Source organism: Gadus morhua, chromosome 11 (genome assembly GCF_902167405.1).
Source record: "Gadus morhua chromosome 11, gadMor3.0, whole genome shotgun sequence".
NCBI classification, from domain to species: Eukaryota; Metazoa; Chordata; class Actinopteri; order Gadiformes; family Gadidae; genus Gadus; species Gadus morhua.
The window spans coordinates 17,412,345-17,421,335 of NC_044058.1; the positions used below are offsets into that span (position 1 = coordinate 17,412,345).

General features: G+C 46.4%; 1 long non-coding RNA gene across 1 annotated transcript in view; it reads left to right on the forward strand.

The window, feature by feature from the left end:
* Window positions 1-7,789: 7,789 nt before the first annotated feature.
* LOC115554127 (uncharacterized) overlaps window positions 7,790-8,991 on the forward strand; it is a 4,209-nt gene continuing 3,007 nt past the window's right edge. The window contains exon 1 of the long non-coding RNA XR_003978557.1: window positions 7,790-8,406. This is a non-coding gene — a long non-coding RNA (uncharacterized LOC115554127). The remainder of the gene's footprint in view (window positions 8,407-8,991) is intronic.

Consider the following 8,991-nt stretch of genomic DNA (forward strand, 5'->3'; position numbering starts at 1 on the left):
TGTCACCAGTGTTCAGTGGCTTTTGTGATTCAGAGGATGTGAGCTGGGTATGTGCGGGGTCCAGAGGATGTAAGCTAGGGATGTGTTGTGTCCATAGGGTCCGAGCTGGGTGTGTGTTGGGTCATGCGGATGTGAGCGGTGTATATGGTCCAGAGGATGTGAGCTGGGTGTGTGTTGGGTCCAGATGATGTGAGCTGTGTGTGTGTTTGTGTGTGGGGTCCAGAGAGCGTTATCTGGATGTGTGGGGTCCAGAGGATTTGAGCTGTGTGTGTGTGTTGGGGGGTGGTCCAGAGGGTGTTATCAGGATGTGTTGGGTCCAGTGGATGTGAGCTGTTTGTATAGTCCAGAGCAGGGATGGGCAACTTTCATGATAAAGAGGGCCACATTTTTCATCATAACCATCAGAGGGCCACATGACTGCACACTTCAACTTAACGTGAGCTGAGAGAAGCTACACAATTTTGAATTTGGTAGATACGATTCCTGTATTCTGGTGCATTTTGGGGATTGCCACTACCTAAAAAATCGTCCAGGATCGTAACCTATGTACGGTATGTTAATTGAACCAACATACATTCATTTCGTTTTCCATGCCCAATAAGACACATGAATGGTTGGTATTTTTATCAGTGCAAAGGGCACATACATCATCATTCAATGATGCCACAAAACTGAAAAACAGTGGCCCAACATTAAGTGCAACAACTCAATGAACTCAAACCCAAGAAGCATGATATTCATTGCAGTTGTAGTAGTTGTTGCGGCGACTTAAGTGGATATCTTTAATGACTGATATCGTTTCTAAGCAAACTAGACGCATGGGTTTGCCTTTGAATTCTATGAATTCTTCTGATCTTTTTTGACCGAGTTTTCTGTAACTCGATCAATTATCATTATTATTATTATTATTATTATTATATATATATATATATATATATTTTTTTAATTATGCGCAGGCCTGACTGAGTGAGGATGCGGGCCGGGGGGGGGGGGGGGGGGGGGGGGGGGATGTGAGCTGAGGCATGTGTGGTGTTTAGCCTGCCTAAATTACAACCATGACACTATATAAATATGGGTTCAGATGTTTATCAGTGACCCAAAGTGACAGGAAAGAATTGAAGATCACAGAGATGAGTTTTAAATGGGTGCATATACACACACAAACAAACACACACACACACACACACACACACACACACACACACACACACACACACACACACACACACACACACACACACACACACACATACACACACACATATTGGCATCACAAACACACACACACACACGCACACACACACGCATAGAGACACACATATTGGCATCACGAACACACACGCACACACCCACACCTACAAACACACACACACACACACTTACACACACACACACACACACACACACGCACACATATATTCTACATCCACACCATATCCACCCCTTACATTCATACGTTCATAATGAACACGTCTCTTGAAGGCCCAAGGATATTTGCATGACAGATAGTAGATGAAGTTCAAGTCATTTGCATCACGTCGGAACGCACGTAGGATATCTGACATATAGCGCATGACTCATCAGGCACCCCGCGAGGAGAAGGGGACGAAGCCAACGAGTTTGGTTGCGTCGCGTCCTCTAAGCATTCTCCTCTCTCATCTCAAGTGGAGGGATTAAACTCTGGGCAAGAGCGCCTCGTCTCTCCATCCCACCAAGCCGACTGAATGTGCATTTCGGCAAATTTAGTCCAAGGTTAGGCGTACAGGTGTCCCGCAGCGAACCGCGGCGGCATTTATTCCCGGTCAGAGATATATGTCGGGGTATAAGAGGAACGGACGGCTGTGGGGTTGAAGGGACGAGGTGGGGGAGGGATGAAGAGGGGGTCAAGGAGGAGGATTCATTTCCTGTTCGCTCAGTTTTTGTCCCCGCTCCAAATGACTGTGAGGGTTGAGCGGGAAGGTTAACTACGTCCCATCGCATTTTGGTGCTCTGCCAATACGTATCTACGGCTTTTGTACTTTGGAATAATTAAAGACATGCAATGCAAGAAGGCAGCACGCCATAACCTCATATGCCCTAAGGCGGGCCTCCTCGCAACTCGTGTCCAACAAACGCGTGCCAATGCAGCCAAACAAATGTGTGCAAGGACTCAATTAAGAAATGCTGCTTATTATTGGTGGGTGGTTTGTGTCTTATTGAACAACTCTGCCAAAAATGTGGCAAATGACAGCAGGTTGAGTCTCTTTATTAAAGATATGTTTATACAGAACACATCAATACAAATGTAGCAGGTTAAGCCTCATTATTAAAGTTAGAAGAAGACAGAACACATCAATAAAAATGTAGATTACCATCGTGCAGGCACAGATTTGGTGGATTTGGTGCATTTTAAAAGCACACATGAGGCATGGCTTAGAGAGTCTAGCTACACACAGCTCAACCCAAAAAGAAATAAACCTGAAGTTTAGGAATCGTTTTTTGCCTTTTTTTGTGATTACTTTGTAAGGAATATTTTTCTCTCTCTAGTGCACGCACTCTCTCTCTAACACACACAAACACGCATGGCAACACAACGCACGCATGCACGCACCCACACACAAACGCACACACGCACACACACACAAACAATGCTGTAATGAGAGGGGGACTGGGGGTGACCCAGTCGCTCTAGCAAATCTAAATCCGCATTTAGTATTCAAAAACCGCCGTTTAGTCTCCCACTAAAGCACCCTCTAATTACCAGCCTGCATAAATCCATCGTTAATCATGTCAGCCCAGGTGTACTTACAGCGCAATTGGTGTTAACTAAGAATGCATTTATTTTCAACGAAAACGCTTTGTGTGCCCACAAAATCCCCCGCTAAAAAGCTGTCAGAAGTGCTGTAAATAAAATGATTGATGAAAGTTGAGTAGAGTCGAGATAAAAATAGCATGACCTACTAGTTACAGTGGGGTAATAATGCAGGTTAAATCGTTTATCTGTTATCTCTTTGTTCTTTGTTAAATGTAATATATATTTAGTCGTTTTTCAAATCAAAATGATTGTGTCTTGTAGAAAGTAAGTCCGAGCTGGTTACCAGTCAGGTACGGTGCTGCGGCAGAGGCTGCAGAGAAAATGGGGTTGATGAATGGCTCCCTGAAGCTAACCCTGAGGGAGTATCGGAGGTCAAACTCTGGACACGCGGCCGGGAGACAAAGCCTTTTCTCAAGGCTCCACCTGGGGATCCATTGTAAAAACCCTGGTGCGGGTCCGAAGGTCTGAAGTTATTCCTTATCCAAGGCCCTTCTCCAAGGCACATCCACAAGGGCACCAGGCTAGCCAGTAAATAGTAATTATCCTATCAATCTTCCTCCAACTGTGCCACTGAATGTTCTATCCCCCCGTATCTTCTGACTCCTCTTTCTGCTTCCCAATCTCCTCCGGAAATTCTGGACCCTGTGCATCTGTGTACCGGGGTCACCAAGAATTTCCTTCCTCTCCCACGGAAAAACTAAATTAAATCGGGTGACCCCAAAAGCCAGCCAAGGATGCGGGGGCAGAGGAAGCTTTCCTAAACGCAATTTCCAGATCAGAAAAAAACCCAGCCATTGTCCCTGTATGATTAATGTAAAGCATTAGATACACATTGTTATAGACCCTGCACACGTAGCGCTGGGCTACCGTGGCGGCCTGCCCAGGTTAATGTTTAGTCTCCATGCAATAAACACCGTAGGATTCTGGTCAGGGATCAAATTGTGCTGTTGCACACAATTACATACGGTAATTTACCTATTACGATATTCAGATGCAGAATGCTTTGGTGTACACTTCTTCAAGTTCGTTTTTTTATTGTTCTGTACACTGCAAAAACGAAATTCACCACTCCAATAAACAGAATCACAACAGAGAGCGCCTCACAGCAAGAAGCTAAACTCGTACTAAATCAATAATGAGTTTGAGGATATTTTTACTGTACGTTAGAAACCTTTACCCCCCCGCCCCCCTCCCCCCCTCTTCCCACGACAGGTACTTCAGATCCACGTTAACTTTTAATGCACTAATATAAAATGCATGACACAACATAACTAAACCACTCCAAAACATCTCATTAAAATGCATAGATTGGAGGAAGAGGCGAACATGGGAAGACATTGCTGTCAACCTTATATAAGTCCCATTTTAATGAGTTTTTTTTATAAGTGTGCTTTCAGCTGACTTGCCATTCTGTACAGTGTTTATAACACTTTGTATGTTTCAGTATTTATGAATAGCGTTAAGAACATGAATGGCTCTATGATAGTATTTCAAAACCAAACGTGCTCACAGAGCAAGATGTGTTTTTCGAGTGGGTTGGGTATTAGGTTTGTGTTGCACTGTTTTCCCTCCGTTATATTAGATTCAAAGAAACTGGGGGTATCTCCTAGCTACAGGGACATTTTGTAAATAGATAAAAGTGCCACAGGATTTGAATATCCATGCAATTTGTTTGTAATATGTCAACTTTACTAATTTCCCTACGCCCAGTGTAATTATGATGGCAGTTTCTATTAATAACATAACATTTCCTCATTTTTTCAACACAGAGAAAACTGTGAAAAGGATGACCTCTATCCTTTTCCACCAAAAAAAAAAGTGAAAAAAACAACAATCCTCTAACCACTTTAGGTGGAAACGTGGTGTCCTGTCTGGCTGCTGAAGCACATCACCTTGAGCAGTAAATATTATAGATAAAGTATAAATGCAGTAAATGTTGTAATAGATGATAAAAATAAACCAGTTTATAGTCTCTCCCTAATTATCTATGCCCCATCCATTTATGTTTGTCAGTGACAGCATGATTCTTACAGCACTGTTATGGTTCAATATGGACATTAACATCCTTGGCCTGAGAAACCCTTGAATACTTGGGGCATTCAGAAAGAGCTGCGTGGGTTCCTTTTTTCACCATTTTGTTCAACTCCATTTTTCATCCGTTGCGACTGGTTTCGACTTCATACGGAGGAGGTGACATGTCTTCGTTTATCCCAAAATGATGCATGATTCGTCTTCGCTGCTCTTTCGCTGACATGATTTATTATTTATCCATATACCTCGAACCCTTCACAGCAGTGACGTCGCTCTGGGAGAGAGAAGGTGTACTGAACACGGCTTGCAGAGGGAATGACATTTGCATCTACCCCCTCCCCCCCCATTTTTTCTGAGTTTGTTGGTCTAAATATATCAGCTTATAAATATATCCCCCCCTCCCACCCTCTCTCTTGTATGCAGAACAATTCAAGAGGTAAAAAAAACAGGAGCAGGTCAGATTGTACACAGCTCAACAACTGCTTTGGTTTACAATACCTCTAGAGAATGATCTGGTCTGTCCGGTGACTCACTAGCCTAGTGCGTGACAGAATGTATCCGAGTTACCCTCACTACTCCCCCCCCCCGGCCACAATCCACAGCCTGCAACCCAGCACATCTATGAGGAGAGGAGGAATAATTAAAAGAGACAGTCTCCTTCACCTTTCCTCTCAGTCCAAGATAAATGCAGACAACAGCACACCTGGCTGCAACACTTCGGGATAATGGGGTTGATGTGGGGAGTGGGTGGGAATTCACAGTCGGCTACACACGTTTGCTGGAGAAAGGGAGAGGGAGAGAGAGAGGGAAGAGGGAGAGAGAGAGGGAGAGAGGGAGAGAGAGAGGGAGAGAGGGAGAGAGGCGCGGTGCCATGAATCTAGAAAACAAACGGGACATTACCTAAGTGATTGAGAGTGAGGGATTTAATGCATTGCCCCACCTGCTAATGCGCCGCGCACCAGTCAGCACATTTGTCACCCCGGCTTCCTTCCATCTCAGCAAATAAACATTAAGACGAATGATGACTTCCCTGCATAAACATACAAGGAGCTGCTTTCTCACGCTCTCTATCTATCTGTGGCCCGCTGTGAAAGTGTGTGTCTGTGTGTGTGACGTGTGTGTTTGTGTGTGTGTTGGCTTGTTCGTGTGCTGATCTCTGCCTTTGGGGCTGCATGTGGGTTTATGTGCATGTGTGTGGTAGTTTGTGTGTGTGTGTGTGTGTGTGTGTTGAGACAGCCACATCCATTCATCGTACATAAATAAAGAGGTATATAAAGGTTGGAGATCGAGCGAGCGAGAGAGAGAGAGGGAGAAAGGGTGCTATCGACGGAGGAATGGAGAAATGGGAATACAAGTTGAAGCAAGGCGATTGAGCAAAAAACAGAGAGACACATAACACTGTAAGCAAGAGATACACCGCCGTGCAAAAATACAAACAGCAGTCTGGAGAGAGACAGAGGACTAACATCTGGTCTTCAGTTATCCGTGCTCCAAGGGGGTGTTCGCTGCCCTACGTGGCGAGGAGAAGGACATCACTGTTCTGAGGGGATTGCAGCCATCCAAAATGCAATCTGTGAGAAACGATCTACCTGCGCCAATATCTCAACACTATGAAACACCCTTCTGGGAGGACATCGTTTTCCCCAGCGTGGGTGGAAGACATCACACGCACCAGGGCGGACGTCTCACTGTTATTGAGTCTTGGAAAGATTTACAAAAACAAAACAAATAGTGAAACGCATAGAGACAAAGCTAGGACAGGATGAGGGAGATAGCGGCAAAGTACTCAGAAGGACTGGGAGCGAAAGAGAGAAAGCGCGAGGGAGAAGGAGCAAGAGAAAATAGTGGATCTAATCTGTTCAATACATCAACACATGGCCAGACAATTGTAACAGAGCCCTGCTCCCTGTCCACCTCCACCACCCCTATTCCACTCCCAGAACTGTCAGCGGCTGCGAGAGAATAATTTACTTTGCTGCACTAATCTCTGGTTTCAATGTGCCACCTCTGACCAGGCCTTCCAATCGAGGCTGATGCTGGGTAATTGTGGGGGCGTGGCCGATAAAAAATATCCCAAAGAATCGCTCAGATGATGACGGCACGGAATACTGTAACCACGTAACCATGGCTGTGGTTGCCATGGCAAATGCCCCTTTTTCCATCACTCGCCACCCAGGTGTTATTACCATCAGCACGAGCTAGGTGCTCGCTTTGGCCTCACCAGACCTCCGCAGACAATCATGAGATGGCGGGCATTAGGTGATGGAATGGAGTATTGATTCTGCCGCCATCCACTGAAGCAGTCCTCCAAACCTGAAATGTGTGACTGGGTGCTCAGAGTCTCACCACGAGTCAACGTGTGTGTGTGTGTGTGTGTTTAGGTGTGTGTAGGTGTCGGTGTCTGTGTCTATTTTGACATGCATTCGAGTCTGGATGTGGTATGTGTAATGCAATCACAGAAAGCATTCCACATCGTTATCGTGTGCAAACAGGTATGCTTTACGTGGTCTAGGAATGCATAGGCGCTACACTTTATGTGAATGTTAAGTTGTCCTGGTAGGACTGCACCTGTGTGTGCGTGTGTCTGTGTGTGTGTGTGTGTGCGTCGGTCGGTGCGAGTGTGAGAACCGTCGTCGCCGACAGCTGTTTGCATTCCATCTCTGCGCTGCTAGCATTAGCCGGCCCAAAACTAATTAACGGCGCCAGCGGAGAGAGCGGACGGGCTGTGAGCGCTGGCGGTAATGTGATGTCACAGTGGATTAGGCTGACGGGCCGACGGAGTCCGACCGGGGCTGGACGCCACTATCGCAGTAACCCCTGCCTGGCTCCAGCCCTCCCCCACAGCCCGGCTTTGGTTCAGCCCGGGCGCAGAACAGAGCAGTTCATGGTAATGCAAAAAGCATTGGATGTGGGAGTGCTCCGGGGGGCGGGGGGGTTATTGTAAGCGTTCGAATCAGCCAGTTATGTTTGGAACGGCCCGCAGCCTATTCTGGGATGTTTGACACCAATTGCATCAGAGCCGGTTCTGCTGGCACGATGCCCCTTCCTGGATCAGAGTGCGGCTCTGTTTATCTTCATAATGGAGGCGCTGGTGAATGTGAATCAGCATATGGAGACTCTACAAGGTCATCAGCAGCCAACGAGAGACCGACATTGAGCAGAGGGATTTATCGCTGGGAAAACCTTGGCTCCGTATCTATTCGCCTAAACTCTGGAACACTGAAAGCAATTGTTTTCCTTTCCAAACCACGTGCAGCATGTCATGAATGTTTGCGCTGTAGCCTATTGCGTATTTCCATTTCCCCTTTTTAGGACTTTCATTTCACACTACACCAGTGAGAAGACACGTGCATCTTTGAAACGGCTTTCACCGCCCATCGGTCTCTCTAAGAAAACAACACAGCCCCTTTGATTTCTTTACTTTGTTTTGATGAAGAATTCATTTCTTAATCGGCGCCGCGGTGGTGCAATATTGATGCCCCCTCTGACCCACTTCGAGGGCTTCTCCACTGAGAAGGCGACCACCAGGACTAGGGCTCTCGGCCCCGCAGCATGCCTGGGGCCCAGGGAGATGGGGAGAGGTAAGACAGACGGAGAGCGAGAGGTCTGGCCACCTGCCTGGCTCTTACGCCCTCAGAGAAGGCTAAGAAGGAAGAAAAAGTGAAGGATGGATCTACAAATGTTTGCAGAGGGATAAGACAGAGAACATGGCCGGGGGGGGGGGGGGGGGGTCTTAATATAGACATATTTAAGTTGATCCAATCCATCACTCCAGAATGCTGCTTGGCTGGCATGGCGACCTGTCTCCATCTTCGCCCATCGCTCCCTGTACCATCTCCCAGCTCTCCTTCCTTCTTCCTCTGATTCCTTGCTGCTTGTATTGGCATTGTGCTCTCGGACCTCTCGGGGGCTGGATTCCCACTCTGCAGCCAAAACACACTTCAAGGGGCTCAAAGGTGCTGCTCGCTGGTGGAGTGGTGGTGTTTTGCCAGGAAAGTGCATGCCGCCATAACAGGGCACTCTTTTTATGGAATCCAGTATCGGTGTCAGTGGCCCTCTTCTTTTCGAAAAGTGTACCGGACACTGTACAAAACATAATGGGGGCTGTTTTGTTTTTTCGACTTTAAATTTGTATAGATTTCCATATGATATTGAATTATGCAGAA